Source organism: Rosa chinensis, chromosome 6 (genome assembly GCF_002994745.2).
Source record: "Rosa chinensis cultivar Old Blush chromosome 6, RchiOBHm-V2, whole genome shotgun sequence".
Taxonomy (NCBI): Eukaryota; Viridiplantae; Streptophyta; class Magnoliopsida; order Rosales; family Rosaceae; genus Rosa; species Rosa chinensis.
This window is the reverse complement of record NC_037093.1, coordinates 61,080,256-61,097,304: the sequence shown is the minus strand read 5'-3', so window position 1 is coordinate 61,097,304 and position 17,049 is coordinate 61,080,256. Positions and strand designations below refer to the sequence as shown.

At 42.0% G+C, this 17,049-nt stretch overlaps 1 pseudogene; it reads right to left on the bottom strand.

The window, feature by feature from the left end:
• Positions 1-10,405: 10,405 nt before the first annotated feature.
• Positions 10,406-11,427, bottom strand: LOC112171718 (annotated as a pseudogene).
• Between the last annotated feature and the right edge of the window lie 5,622 nt (positions 11,428-17,049).

The following is a 17,049-nucleotide window of genomic DNA, read 5'->3' as shown; positions in this document are numbered from 1 at the left end:
AATTCAAAGTCTCTAGTGGTCAATTCTCAACTTTTAGAGCCACCAAATAATATCAATGCACTTGAACGTGATCCCGGATTACGTTGTCCCATATACAAATATCCAGCCCTACTGAACTTGGAATCTTGCATCCTCCACTGCCCATTCCTATAATTTTATTATAGAGGTCAAACATCGAAGACAAGGGCATCAATGCACATAATAACTTACTACCATACCATAACTGTTACACCCCATATCTGAGATACCCTTTTTACTGAGTTGCATGAAATTCCTTATGGTTACCGTTCGCGGTTATAATTTTAACGTTTAGGGGGTGGTTAAAAATTGACTTTTTGTGAGTTAATAATTTGAGAAAATTTCCTTCATGAAAGTTGTAGAGGGCGTTAAACCAAGCGCGTGCATATGTGGTACGTAAAAATCGGAGTTCGTATGCAAAAGTTATGAGTGAATTACGAAAATTACTGCTCATGGTAAATTTTTGATATATAGGGAAAGTTACCCGGGTAGGTTTCCAAAACCGGAAACCCACCCCTATTTCTCTCTCCTCTCCCCCGACTCTCCCCCTTTCTCCTTCGGGTTTTCTTCCTCCCTCCGATTCCTCACTTTCCGGCCACCATCCGGCGTGCAACCGGTCACCACAGGGGCGCCTAAACCCGCTCGTGATACCAGTGACCTGGGATTGGGGAGTTTTGGCCGTGAAAGCCCGGATCGAAGCAAGAAGTGCTCCGGTTGCAGTTTTGGGATTTTGCCGATTCCCGGCCACCTCCGGCCACCATATTCCCATCGAAGGTTCGGTTTTTGATGGAGATTATTTCCCCTAAGGTGGTTCATTCCAATTTGTATTGTAGAAGTCGAATTGACAATTTTTCATTTCTAGGGTTCTTGAAGCTTCGGGGCTTTCCTTCACCGGCTTGATTCGGCCACTTCGAGGTAAAATTGGATGATGTTGTAGTTTGGAAGTTGATTGGGCTTGTTGTGTAGATGCTAGTGCCGGAGTTTGGTGGTCATCGGAGGAGGTCGCCGCCGGCGCGTGGTCTCCACGCGCCGCCACTGTAGGTAGCACGTGGAGGCGCGTAAAGCAGTGTTTTAATTGTCGTTTTAACCCCATATACTCTATAACGATTGTAGAATGTAATGTATGAAGTTTGGTGGAAATTGGAGGAATTACGAATTGTGTTTAATTGATTAATTAACGATTTATGTGAATTCGATCGCCGGAATTCTATCGAATTCACTCTAGAATTTATTTATCGATGATTGAATATGGATGGAGTATTAAGGATGGAAATTGTAGAGGGTTGAGGAGTCGGATGTTAGGAAGGGGGATGTTTTAAATTTCCAATTAAGTATCGTAAAGTTAAAGTTCCGTCCTGTGAATTATATATTAATGATTGTTATTCGTACAGGACGAGAGGAGTCTCCATACGAGGAGAATCACGAGCGACGTCAGGATTGAACGTATATTGTGAGTGGACCTTTGATTTTAATTGATGCATGCAAATTATATTCCGCAAGTTTTGAGTTTATCGATTTATCAATTTAATTATCTAGCATTTTATTTTGGTTTGGATTATTGAATGATTTATTGGTTTGAACTTTTAAATTTAGATTCATTATGCTCGATTTGAGGATTTTGATTTATGCGGATTCGGAAATCTATACTTATTTATACCCTATTTATATTTGAACCTGAGATGAGCTTGGCGTGCGGGGTCACGTCTTTATTCATTGGATTCCGATTTTTCGAGATAAGTGGGGAAATTATACAGATTTACTGGCTTTTGACGATCTTCTTCCTCACCATACGCGGGTCATGTGAATAGGTCTCCTCCTCACTTACTTTGTGTTTGTGAGTGGCAGTGAGGTAGCTTTTTCCTCCTCACGTGGGTGGTAGTCGAGGTGATATTCTCCTCCTCGCACAATCTATGTGTGAGTGGTAGTTGAGGTTATTAGTTCTCCTCCTCGCACAATCTATGTGTGAGTGGCAGTCGAGGGTAGGTTGAGCCTGAGGGGCTCCATTCCCGTATGGTGAACCCATTTTCCCCATGTTCTTTTGTTGTTGTTCTTGACTAGCGGGGCTAGTCGGTCTTTTTTTTATTATTGCATGCATCGGGAGTTTTATTGAGATAAATGTGGAAAAGTATAAAACCCTTTTTCTTTCAATTATTTATTTTTGTCCACTCACGCTAACGTTTTTATATACTTTTCCCTGGGCCCTTCGGTTTCAAATGCCCAGATTGCAGTATTGTTGCTCGGTGTACGAGTGTGAGCCATAGTGACCGCACCTGCTTCCGCCATCACCTTCCGTAGGTTACCTGTTTAACCTACTGCACTCCTTGTCTATTTATATTCCTAGAATGCTCTGATTACTAAGGGATATGTAACCCAAACTTGTATGTATTATATTTGAGGTCTATGACCTAACTTTGGTGATTGTAGTAACTTGTACCCTTTGGAGATTATGTATGATGATATTAACTTTGGGATGATTGTTTGAATTTGGGAGCAGGGTGGCTCCAGGAGTTGTGGTTGGATAATTAGAAGTGAATTTTGGTTTTCCGCAGGTTTTTGGGTTAACCATTTTTAAGGGAGGTTATGCCGAAATTTTTGGTAAATCTCCTTTAAAGGTGGGTCCCGCAGGGCCACTTCGGATTCCAGGGTGGAATTCGAGGTGGGTCTTGTCAGTTGGTATCAGAGCACTAGGTTTCTAGATTCTGTAGACTTCCTTACTTCCTTGCTACTTTATGTGCCAAATGACGCCTAGTACCTCCCGAGTGATGGCCCGACCGCGGCGGATCCCCATCGTGTGCTCTTCGGTACTAATGTGTTATTATGCATGTAAAGTAGATACCTTGTTGTACTGATCCTTGAACTTCTTAAATACTTTTCTTCAGGTACTATGGCTCGAAATCGCCGAGCACGTGAGAGAACTCCGGTTGGGGAAGATGAGCCGATACCTAGGGGGTTTGCGGGTTCTTTTGGACAGTTCTTTCTGCAGATTGCCGCAGCACTCCCCGGGTCACGTACTGACTATACTGTGGAGCGTGCTAGGAGGCATGGGCTCAGACTTTTGCTTCTGCCGCCTCACCTGTAGAGGCTCAGCGGTGGATTGACAAGATGGAGAGAGTTTTCTCCCAGATGGATCTTCCAGAGGATAGGAAAGTGGATTTGGCAGTACAGTTTCTTGAGGATACCTCCTGGCATTGGTGGATTGATGTTACTAATGACCCTGCAAATGTTGGCCCCATGACATGGGATATGTTCAAGACCCATTTCTATGGACGGTACTTTAGTGATGCCCACCTTAATCGGATGCAAGACCAGTTCTTGAGCTTGGTGAAGAGAGATGAGCAGTCAGTGTTGGAGTTTGAGCAGGAGTTTCTCTCCTTGGCCCATCATGTGCCGGATTTGGTTCGTACTGCGCAAAGTAAGATTCGTAGATTTGTCTTGGGACTTGGAGGAAAGTTTAAGGATAAGATGTTAGGCACACCGTACCGTAGCTTTGCTGAGGTAGTATCTTATGCCATGGACATTGAGTCGGACTCACCTGCTGGATTTCACCCTTGGGATCCTGGTGGCCCTAGCCAGGGTCCATCTAAGAGGGCTACTTCCACATCTGGTTCTGGTTCTTCAGTTGGTAGTGGAAAGAGCAGTGGTTCCAGTTCGAGAACTCGTACTAGGTTCAGGGTACGTGACAGGAGATTCTCTCGGGGTCAGTCTAGTGGACGACAGTTTGGACAGTTTGAGAGGTCCAGGAGTTATCATGGTGGTTCGAGTGGGGCTTCTGCTAGCCAGCCAGCCCAGTATGGGCAGTATCAGACAGCGCGATGTTTTATTTGTGGTCAGCAGGATCACTTCAGGAGGGACTGTCCCCTTGCGACTCAGGGAGCTAGATCTACCCCCACTCAGACTGTTGGTCAGTCCTCTGCTGGTGGTTCTACTAGCAGCGCCCGCACCAGCTCGGTAGGCCGAGCTAGTTCTCAGCAGGGCAGGGCTCAGCGAGGTCGTCCTGTGACACATGCTAGACTGCACGCCATGACCCAGCAGGAGGGCCGTGATTCACCGAAAGTTATCGTTGGTACATTATTTATCTTTCATCAACCTGCTTTAACCTTAATTGATCCTGGTGCGACACATTCTTTTTTGTCCAGTAGATTCGCATGTTTTGCGAATGTGCCATCATCACTCCTCATTGGTGAGTGGTATGTTTCTTTACCTGCGGGAAGAACGCTTAAGATAGAGTGGGTTTTTAATGGTTGTGGTGTAATGATTGACGGTTTTTGCCTAGAGGCCAACCTAATTCCTCTAGACCTTGTGGAGTTTGATGTAATTCTGGGGATGGACTTTTTGGAGACACATGGTGCATTGGTTGATTGTTTCCGTAAAGAAGTAGTGTTTCGAAGTCCAGGAAAATTGGAAATCACCTTTCGTGGTGAGAGGAACATTCTCTCCTCTTGCCTGATTTCGGCCATTACAGCTGAAAAGCTAATGAATAAAGGTTGTCAGGCTTATTTAGCACACATTGTGGATACAAAGAGGGCGGTGTTGAACATTGAGGATATTCCTGTGGTCAGGAAGTTTCCGGATGTGTTTCCTGATGAACTACCTGGTTTACCTCCAGAAAGGGAAATAGATTTTACCATTGAGTTGCTCCCTGGTACTGCACCTATATATCAGGCACCTTATAGAATGGCCCCAGCTGAGTTAAAGGAGTTGAAGACCCAGTTACAGGAGTTGTTGGATAAAGGTTTCATTCGGCCAAGTGTGTCCCCTTGGGGTGCTCCGGTGCTTTTTGTCAAGAAGAAGGATGGCACTTTGAGATTGTGTATTGATTGTAGAAAATTGAATAAGGTCACAGTGAAGAACAAGTATCCATTACCACGGATTGATGATTTATTTGACCAATTGCGGGGTGCCAAAGTCTTTTCTAAGATTGACTTGAGGACAGGTTATCACCAGCTACGGATAAGAGAGTCCGATGTACCCAAGACCGCATTCCGATCACGTTATGGTCACTACGAATTTGTGGTGATGCCTTTTGGATTAACCAATGCTCCTGCAGCCTTTATGGATCTCATGAATCGAGTATTCCGCCCATACTTGGACCGTTTTGTGATTGTGTTCATTGATGACATTCTGGTTTACTCCAAGAGTGAGGAGCTTCATATTAAGCATTTGAGGATAGTACTTCGGACTTTGAGGGAGGCTAGACTGTATGCTAAATTGAGTGAGTGTGAATTCTGGCTTAACAGCATAGGATTCTTGGGTCATGTGGTATCAGCTGAAGGTATTAGTGTGGATCCTCAAAAGGTGGAAGCGGTTTTGAATTGGGGAAGACCCACCACAGTGACGGAGATTCGTAGTTTCTTGGGTTTAGCCGGTTATTATCGGTGGTTCGTGCAGGATTTCTCTAAGCTTGCAGCCCCCCTCACTAAATTGACCAGGAAAGGTGCTAAATTTGTTTGGTCGGATGAGTGTGAGCAAAGTTTCCAAGAACTCAAAGGACGGTTAACTCGTGCCCCAGTTTTAGCATTGCCTGATGATAGCGGGGAGTATGTGATTTACAGCGATGCCTCAAGACAAGGTTTAGGTTGTGTGTTGATGCAGCATGGAAATGTGATTGCTTACGCATCTAGGCAGTTGAAACCTCACGAAATGAACTACCCGACTCATGACCTTGAGCTTGCTGCTGTAGTTTTGGCACTTAAGCTATGGAGACACTACCTTTATGGAGCACGATGCCAGATTTTCACGGATCATAAAAGTCTCCAGTATCTACTTAACCAAAGGGACTTAAATTTGAGACAAAGGAGGTGGTTAGAGTTGATTAAGGATTATGATTGCACTATCAAGTACCATCCAGGAAGGGCCAATGTGGTAGCTGATGCACTTAGTCGAAAGCCCTCTAGCTCTTTAGCCCATTTGAAGGCAGTTCGAGTCCCTTTACTTTATGAATTGCGATCTACAGGAGTTAATTTGGCGATTGAAGAAGGGTCTGGAGCATTGTTAGCTAGCTTCCATGTGAGGCCGAATCTCATTGATAAGGTGCGGGAGGCACAAGATGAAGATGAATATTTAAGACAATTAAAAGAAGCAGTGAGTGATGGCACTAGAACGGACTTTATTCTTAGAAGAGATGGAGCCTTGATGTTTGAGAATAGAATGTGTGTACCTAACCTTCATGATCTTAAACGGGAAATTTTGGATGAGGCTCATTGTTCTGTGTACGCTATGCATCCCGGCGGGACAAAAATGTATCGAACTTTGAAACCATACTATTGGTGGAGAAATATGAAGAGAGAAATTGCAGCTTATGTGAGTAGGTGCTTGGTATGCCAACAGGTAAAAGCAGAAAGACAGAAACCTTCAGGATTGCTACAGCCGTTGCCTATTCCGGAGTGGAAGTGGGAGCACATCACCATGGATTTTGTTTCAGGTCTTCCACAAACTTGCAATGGTCATGATAGTATTTGGGTGATTGTGGATCGACTCACCAAGTCTGCTCATTTCTTACCCGTTAACAAGACTTATGGGATGAACAAGCTGGCGGAACTTTATGTTAATGAAATCGTGAAACTTCATGGACCACCCGTTTCCATTGTCTCCGATCGAGATCCTCGTTTCACCTCAAAATTTTGGAAGAGTCTGCATGAGGCTTTAGGCACTGGATTAAGTTTTAGCACGGCATTTCATCCACAGACTGATGGGCAATCCGAGAGAACTATCCAAACCTTGGAAGACATGTTGAGATCATGTGTTATGCAATTCAAAGGAAGTTGGGATAGCCATCTGGCATTGATTGAGTTTGCTTACAATAATAGCTATCATTCCAGTATGGACATGGCTCCTTACGAAGCTCTCTATGGAAGACAGTGCCGTACTCCTTTATGTTGGAATGAAGTGGGAGAAAGAAAGCTCATAGGTCCAGAGATTGTGCGGATTACCACCGAAAAAGTTAAGTTGATCAAAGAGAAACTCAAAGCTGCTCAGAGTAGACAAAAGAGTTATGCGGATAACCGCAGGAAAGACTTGGAATTTCAAAAAGGTGATTGGGTATTCTTGAAATTGTCCCCTTGGAAGGGTGTTGTAAGATTTGGAAAGCGAGGGAAGCTTAGTCCCCGATTTATTGGACCTTTTATGATTAAAGATCGAGTTGGCCCAGTTGCATACAGACTGATTCTACCTCCGAGGTTATCAAAGATTCATGATGTCTTCCACGTGTCCCTGCTCCGCAAGTATATTGCTGATCCCTCTCATGTCTTGGAAGAACAGCCCATTCGTTTGAAGGAGGATCTTACTTATGAGGAGGAACCGATCTAGATACTCGACAGAAGAGAGCAGGTTCTTAGAAACAAGACGATACCTTTAGTTAAAGTATTGTGGAGTAATCATTTGGTGGAAGAAGCCACTTGGGAACCGGAAGATTTAATGAGATGACAGTACCCCCATCTGTTCTGACAGGTATGTGAATTTCGAGGGCGAAATTTTTTTTAGGGGCGGTGAATTGTTACACCCCTTACACCCCATATCTGAGATACCCTTTTTACTGAGTTGCATGAAATTCCTTATGGTTACCGTTCGCGGTTATAATTTTAACGTTTAGGGGGTGGTTAAAAATTGACTTTTTGTGAGTTAATAATTTGAGAAAATTTCCTTCATGAAAGTTGTAGAGGGCGTTAAACCGAGCGCGTGCATATGTGGTACGTAAAAATCGGAGTTCGTATGCAAAAGTTATGAGTGAATTACGAAAATTACTGTTCATGGTAAATTTTTGATATATAGGGAAAGTTACCCGGGTAGGTTTCCAAAACCGGAAACCCACCCCTATTTCTCTCTCCTCTCCCCCGACTCTCCCCCTTTCTCCTTCGGGTTTTCTTCCTCCCTCCGATTCCTCACTTTCCGGCCACCATCCGGCGTGCAACCGGTCACCACAGGGGCGCCTAAACCCGCTCGTGATACCAGTGACCTGGGATTGGGGAGTTTTGGCCGTGAAAGCCCGGATCGAAGCAAGAAGTGCTCCGGTTGCAGTTTTGGGATTTTGCCGATTCCCGGCCACCTCCGGCCACCATATTCCCATCGAAGGTTCGGTTTTTGATGGAGATTATTTCCCCTAAGGTGGTTCATTCCAATTTGTATTGTAGAAGTCGAATTGACAATTTTTCATTTCTAGGGTTCTTGAAGCTTCGGGGCTTTCCTTCACCGGCTTGATTCGGCCACTTCGAGGTAAAATTGGATGATGTTGTAGTTTGGAAGTTGATTGGGCTTGTTGTGTAGATGCTAGTGCCGGAGTTTGGTGGTCATCGGAGGAGGTCGCCGCCGGCGCGTGGTCTCCACGCGCCGCCACTGTAGGTAGCACGTGGAGGCGCGTAAAACAGTGTTTTAATTGTCGTTTTAACCCCATATACTCTATAACGATTGTAGAATGTAATGTATGAAGTTTGGTGGAAATTGGAGGAATTACGAATTGTGTTTAATTGATTAATTAACGATTTATGTGAATTCGATCGCCGGAATTCTTTCGAATTCACTCTAGAATTTATTTATCGATGATTGAATATGGATGGAGTATTAAGGATGGAAATTGTAGAGGGTTGAGGAGTCGGATGTTAGGAAGGGGATGTTTTAAATTTCCAATTAAGTATCGTAAAGTTAAAGTTCCGTCCTGTGAATTATATATTTATGATTGTTATTCGTACAGGACGAGAGGAGTCTCCATACGAGGAGAATCACGAGCGACGTCAGGATTGACCGCATATTGTGAGTGGACCTTTGATTTTAATTGATGCATGCAAATTATATTCCGCAAGTTTTGAGTTTATCGATTTATCAATTTAATTATCGAGCATTTTATTTTGGTTTGGATTATTGAATGATTTATTGGTTTGAACTTTTAAATTTAGATTCATTATGCTCGATTTGAGGATTTTGATTTATGCGGATTCAGAAATCTATACTTATTTATACCCTATTTATATTTGAACCTGAGATGAGCTTGGCGTGCGGGGTCACGTCTTTATTCATTGGATTCCGATTTTTCGAGATAAGTGGGGAAATTATACAGATTTACTGGCTTTTGACGATCTTCTTCCTCACCATACGCGGGTCATGTGAATAGGTCTCCTCCTCACTTATTTTGTGTTTGTGAGTGGCAGTGAGGTAGCTTTTTCCTCCTCACGTGGGTGGTAGTCGAGGTGATATTCTCCTCCTCGCACAATCTATGTGTGAGTGGTAGTTGAGGTTATTAGTTCTCCTCCTCGCACAATCTATGTGTGAGTGGCAGTCGAGGGTAGGTTGAGCCTGAGGGGCTCTATTCCCGTATGGTGAACCCATTTTCCCCATGTTCTTTTGTTGTTGTTCTTGACTAGCGGGGCTAGTCGGTCTTTTTTTTATTATTGCATGCATCGGGAGTTTTATTGAGATAAATGTGGAAAAGTATAAAACCCTTTTTCTTTCAATTATTTATTTTTGTCCACTCACGCTAACGTTTTTATATACTTTTCCCTGGGCCCTTCGGTTTCAAATGCCCAGATTGCAGTATTGTTGCTCAGTGTACGAGTGTGAGCCATAGTGACCGCATCTGCTTCCGCCATCACCTTCCGTAGGTTACCTGTTTAACCTACTGCATTCCATGTCTATTTATATTCCTAGAATGCTCTGATTACTAAGGGATATGTAACCCAAACTTGTATGTATTATATTTGAGGTCTATGACCTAACTTTGGTGATTGTAGTAACTTGTACCCTTTGGAGATTATGTATGATGATATTAGCTTTGAGATGATTGTTTGAATTTGGGAGCAGGGTGGCTCCAGGAGTTGTGGTTGGATAATTAGAAGTGAATTTTGGTTTTCCGCAGGTTTTTGGGTTAACCATTTTTAAGGGAGGTTATGCCGAAATTTTTGGTAAATCTCCTTTAAAGGTGGGTCCCGCAGGGCCACTTCGGATTCCAGGGTGGAATTCGGGGTGGGTCTTGTCAATAACATGAATCAAAATAATATACATAGTAAATTCTTTTATTTGTAAGTTCAAAAGATAAGCAAGGCTTGATGACACATGGGTCTCTCAGATGCATTTCCGTTCTTCACACATCTATCGGGAGGGCAATCAAGCTGTAGATGCTCTTGCTAACATGGGTCTCTCTTCTACTGGTTTAACATGGTGGAACATACCCCCAAATCTTATTCGTTCTCATTGTTGGAAGGACTCCTTGGGGTTGCCTAATTTTCGTGTTCGTTAGTTATGCTTTCTTCTTGTATTTATCATTTGTTTTCTCTTCCGATTGTTTTCTTTGGAGGAGTTTTGGTTTCATGTCCCCTCCTCCCTTTTGTACTTTTCTTTTATTTATTTCAAAATAAAATTCAATAGGGGGTGAGCCGTCTAGGCTATTCCTCTGTTTCACAAAAAAGAAGAAGCAAGGCTTGATGAGAACTTCAAGTAGAGTGGCCTTGCCGTTTGTGAGTCCAAAGCTCTCAGACATATCAACTCCTGCATTGGAGGGAGCTGAGATCTGGAATGCATGTAGAAAACTAGCCAAGGTAAACTGTACCATTTGAAGGCCAAATGATAAACCAGGGCAAGATCTTCTCCCACTTCCAAACGGAATCAACTCAAAATGTTGACCCCTAACATCAACATCCTTGTGGGTAGTCAGAAATCTCTTTGGTTTGAACTCTAATGGCTCGGGCCATGTTTGAGGGTCGGTCTAAATTTTCCAAAGATTTGTGATCAACCGTGTACCCTTGGGGACATGGCAGCCAGCTTGCAGTCTTGATTGAACTCATGTGGTGCTGATAATGGTGCTGGAGGGTATAAACACAAGTCTCCTTCACGATGGCTTGGATATAGACCAGCTTGCTTATATCTGACTCGGTCACAGTTCTTTCTCTTCCTATTTCTGTGTCCAGTTCCTCTTGAGCTTTTTTCAACACATGATGATTGTTTAACAATAGTGATATTGCCCAAGTCAACGTAACAAAGGTTGGGTCGCTACCTCCTGCAATCAGATTCTGCAATAATGTATAGCAATAATGTACAGATCTGTATAAGAGAGAGCTAGCTAAATCATTTTTTAATCTTGAATATGTACATACCAAACATGTGGCTTTGTTGACAGTATCAGCATCATAACCACCAAGGTCTACGCCTTCCAGGGCAAAAATCAAAGCGTCCATGATGTCACCCGGGCTCTTCTATATCATCTCCTTCTTCTCCGAGTTCTCTTTTTCGCTTATGCTCTTCTAGCCAGCCCCCAACAATGGCGTCCATTTCTTTCGCAGTTTTCTTCATCGCCTTCTCATGTCCACCCAAATCCAACCACCGAAGATAAGGAATCGCATCACCCACCGCAAACAGCCCTGCAAAATAGAAGAACTCCCTCAAGGCAGTCTGGACACGACACACTTCTCTGGTTTTCAGGGGTAAGGTTTATGTCCCACCCTCTGTTTTGTATTTTTCCTTTTTTTTTTGTTTTATTAATAAAATATGAATAGGGGACGGGTGGTGGGTTCTAAAAGTGTGGCAGACCATTCTCCTTCGGGATTGAGGATGAGACTTGCTCCCTACATCGTCTGCTTCTGAGAAATTAATATCGCATAATTCCTTATTTGATTAAAAAAACAAAAAAAAAGTCTGGACACGACACGCTTCTTTCTTCTCATCCTCATTGGTCGCAACAGAATATCGCTTCCCTGCAATCATTTTAAGAATCACATTGAGAGTTAAGTCCCCAAACATTTGTTTCAACGCCACCAACACTACGCGGTCACCATCCGAGTTTCCCTTCTTTTTCATAAGACTAGTACTCCAAGTTGTGTACAATTGCTTCAAGAAGGTGCGCACTTCACAGACTCGAACGTGTCTAAGAATCTGATGGGGTGCAACTCCAAGGTCGCACTCTTACGAACTTCCCGCCAATATGGACCGGAGGGTCTAAACCCAAACACGGCATAGTTGTAGCCTATGATTTCTACAGCTGCCATCTTTGGGCGTGAGGACGCGACCATGTCATTGATAGTAAAGCACTCAGCTAGCTACTTGACTACTACTCACCACCAACGTCGGATACACCCCAAGCTTTACAGCAAAAAGGGGTCCGTGCTTTTTAGCCATGGCTCCCAATGTTATGTGGGGAGGCGACGTTCCTCCGAACAAGGGAAGGTGACCGATTAAAGGCCATGCACCCTCTGCTTCAGGTAGGGCTGGCTCGGTACCGGTAACTGGATTTTTTTCTCTACCACCGCTACCGAACCGAAACTCATCGGTTCTGAATATTTTGAACCGCCGCTGATACCGATAGATCGGTTACCGATGAATCGGTATACCGACTTTGAGGCTCGGTTTGTCGACCGATGCTGCGGCGGCAGTGAGGGAGGAAGAACAGCGGCCCTCAGATCTAGAAATTCAGTTGGAGATCCGATTTTTGATTCATATCTAGAGGTGAAAGAAGAAGTGGAAGAATGAATAAGTATAATAATGAGAAAATGGAGGAAGAAGCAAAAGAATATAAGAAGAACAAGAGCTAGAAATGGAGAGAGAGATAGAGAGCAGAAAGTGAGAGAAAGAGAAACAGAGAGAACGAAGAAGACGACTCGAAAGTCGAAACACACTTTAATTTCCATCATTTCTGATTCAATTTAATTATTTTCGTTTCCTTAACTTTGCACAAGCAAACTTGTGGCCTGGTGGTAAGAGGCTCGAGTTTGTTGTGACCTTGGCAAAGGTTCGATGCTTGGCAGACGCAATTGGTTGTACCACTACCGAGCCGATAACTTTGCTTCGGTACGGTAGTACCGTGCCGTACCTTCGGGTACCGGATTTGTCGGCGCCAAGGCCACCGGTTCGGCCGGTTTTCGGCTGGTTTCGGTAGGTCTGGTAATTTAAGCCAGCCCTAGCTTCAGGTACTAATTAATTTGCCCTTTGCAGCTCTCCACCTTCCTGTTAAATGGTGAATATAAAAGACGAGTATTGCAAACAGTGTCGCAGCCGTGATGGATTTAAAAAAGTGAGAGAATCCATTAATTATGGATTGCTAGAAGATGCCTTTTGTTCTGTGCTAGAAGATTGATAGAGCCTACACCTGTGGAGCTAAAGAATGTGTATGGGACTATGGGTGCTCTGTTGTGTCTGTTCTTCAGGTATAAGTACCCGTTCATACACACTATATAGACGAGTAACATGTGTGATGATATTAATTATTTCTAGATAACCCCTGATGCCCGCTATAGAATAGAATAATTCTTATAACAGAATTAGTTGGTTTCTTATGACATCATGAGGCTGCTAGCTTGATGGACACTTCACAGTAGATTGGTTTGCACCTTAATTTAATTTGACATTAATGGATGTATAATTAGTTTTCTTTTATTACACTGTCATAGTTAGTATATACGGGTTGGTTCTTGCCTACCTAGTTCTGGATCGCAGATAGAGCTTTGTAGTTGTTGTATGAAGTGATTTTTTCTGTTAATTTTGAAATAAATGGTTAATGATCGGTGGGGCAAACATATAAAGGACATCGACAACTCGATCAAATGACTTTTGAGTAATATAACGCTAACAGTTGGTTGTTTAAGAGGGGAGAAAGCAAGAAAATATTTCAGATGAAAAAAAAACTGTAGTCAAACAAACTTTTAATCAAAGCTTTGATTCTGGTACTTGCTAAAGACTTAAAAGCGTAAACATTATGTTTTTTGAAACGTAGTACAAATTCATGAAACGTACACTTTCATTGATCGTCCATGATATTTGAAGTACATTTTTAAATTTTATATGAAATAGGGTCAACAGTTATTAAAAAAATTATTAATAGACTCGTCTGTTTAGTACTAATAGCCTGTAGTGCACGCATAATGTGCCAATAGGGGCATGTTCCATGCTTCATTTGAAAACCAATCCATCCTTTTCAAAGAAAAGCATTTTGCTGGCCATGGACGGGACCTTGATTAACAAATATGATACCCTACATGCATTGGTTCTTGATTTTTTCATGCATGATTGATCATGACCAGAGATTTGATTAATTAAGTTATGTATTGTATTACTAGTATATTAAACGCATGAAGATGCATGATTAGTGGAAACTGGAAAGTAAAAGATCGATTGTTGCCTTAAAGGCATATAGGTCAATAAATCATCTCACTAGCTTTGCTGATGGTAGTGCTGTCACGCCCCTGATTTTTAACACAAATAAAAATCGATATATAATTCCATAATTATACATGCGTGATCGTTTAACCATCAATATCAAGTACCTGGAAACTTTTTCCATTTAAACTACATACATATTGATGCCTTGAACCCACTATGTCATTATTGACCCTCCCACAGAGTCATATATTATATAAGCTTACGAATTAAATTATCAACAACAAAAATAAAATGTAAATGCTCATTAGAGATTACTACAACGGAAGTCCAAAATAACGGTAAAGTCACAAAAATGGCTTCCTACCATAAAACTGCAAAGACGCTATCTCAGCTTCAGCCCCGATTATCCTACCCTGCAGGATTAACCCCTATACTGTTTAAATTGTGCACCGGGTTGCCATACAACAAATCCGGTAAGTTTTTGTAAGCCCGTATGAGTAACTCAAAACAATCAACATAACTCACACAAGAAATAAGGAAAACAACTCACATTTTGATTCCTTAAAAACACGCAACAAAGAAAACAACTCAGTCCTTGGTTTATATCAAAACGTAACATAGAAAGCAACTTACACCTTGATTTCTATCAATTGTAACATAGAAATCAATTCACACCTTGATTTCTATCAATTATTGTACCATAGAAAGCAACTCACACCTTGATTTCTATCAAATCATTAATAAGGAAAGCAACTTGCACCTTGTCCCCTTAAAAACCATTAATAAGGAAGCAACTCACACCTTGTTCCCTAAAAACACGTAATCTCATGAGTTGGATATAACCTTACACCATTACCCCATGAATCACAATTGGCAGGCAGATAGAGTAGAGCTCTAACTGAATTCGTAACCACTCGTTCGGCCAAAGACGTGATTACCTGATATTCTGCCCAAGGTCATAGACCTTCATTCCTCGAACTTTTCAGTCCCTTGGAAAAAAACATTAAAGAAGTCGCACAGGACTCAAAATGTTACACAAATCTCAACGCTTTTCAAAACAAATCGAATCAACAATTCCACAATCATTTGTTTTCCGAAAAGCCATAACCCAAAACAATAAAAGCATCATTCATGCATATTGTTTTCATAAATCAACAAAATCCAACAAAACATTTATATTTCACGTAAATATATATATGTATATATATATATATATACACGTAGTCATCCGTTCAGGAATGCCTACTAATACCAACAATAGTTTGCAGTTAATAAATAACTCTCAAAACGATAAGGGTATTCCGTTCATAAATGAACCTTGTGAGATTATTCACCTCGAAACTCCTGTTGCGTCTTCAATATAGAACAAAGCAGCCAATCCATAAAAATAACCGTCCAAAGATACTTCGTCAAGTACCTAAGGAAGTACAGCCTTGATTCAGTCAACGAATCACAATTAAATAAAGTTTGAATCCCCAAATCGAACTAAAATATCAAAGTAACGCCAATTGAGGCGAAACCACTTCCGAGACCTCTTAAAGTCTCCTGAATACTTCCACGATCGATATGTCCAAATCACAAGTCGATCGGACGCTCGGATCCTCACGGATCGAATAAATTAACCGGTATGAAATCGTAAAAATCATAACAAATTCATACGAACTCAAAAAATTGCATATTATATATTGAAACGCTTGTATCGATGAGTAGAAGATATATAATACCAGAAACAGTCCCTTACGTTGCAGGAACGCTGCCACAAAAGGTGGCGCACCGCCGCCGGCCAAAACTCAATATTTCACATCAAAGATGTTCATCTCAGAATGCTTAACAATTTTCAAAACTAGCACAAAGTCAAAATCGAAGCGTAAAGGGTCGAAAACTACTTCGCAAGCCGTGGATTACTGTTCAATCCGAGTTGAACTAAGTTCATGTGAATCGATCCAAACAACCACCACATATCGATCCAGGAGGCTGCTGCGAGCTTCCCAAGCCTGGTTTGAAGCTTCGCCGACTTCGGAGATCGGAGAACCGATCGGGTCCGAATTCACAAAACTTCATCGCCTTGCTGCGCCGTAACCACTACGAATCGCCGCTAGAGGATGCCAGAGGGAGGATTGCACGGCGGAGACGAGCTGATCAAGAAAGTTTCGCTGCCGGAGACCGCCGGAAAAGTCAGGTCGGGTCAGAAGGATAATTTCAATACTGAAGGTGCAGCCGAGAGAGAAGAGGGTTTCCGGAAATGGAAAATGGAATTTATGAAATGATTTTCGGAATTTCTCTATTTATAGTAAAACAGAAACTTTCCGAAAGCCATAACTTCCTCATACAAACTCCGATTGACGCGTTCCATATGTCCACAAACTCGTATCGACGCGCTCTACAACTTTTGTGAAGGAAGTTTTGGAGAATCTCAACGTATCAAAAGTCAACCTTGAAACCCCCCCTAAATCCACACTTTTCGAATATTTATTCGCCCGAAACACTTCTGCTCCATCCATGAGCCGTGAAACCGTCCAATAATCACAAAATAGATTTCAAAAAATCCTCAGAAAATAAATACGAATTTTTGGGGCATCACAAGTGTTGATAGCTAGTTATATATGCATAATTTCTTATTGAATTCTGTAGAGTAACATCACCATGACAATTCTGAGTCGAGCACATATTCGCATCTCAACCGTTCAGTTTTTATGTTTATATGAGTAGATCACCTCTGTAAATTTTTAGCCAAATTGATAATCATTAAGGCATTCGTACTGCGATTTACAATTATAAACATGAACGGTTTAGGTTTAACAGATTCGATTCGTCCATTTATTTAATCTAGTTCGATACCTTAACGATTATCAATTTGACTAAAAATTTGCATAAGTGATCTATATATTATGACCTAAAAACTGAACGGTCGAGACTCCGAAATGCAATCTAAAAATGAGTCCCACAAGGGATCCCTTTAAA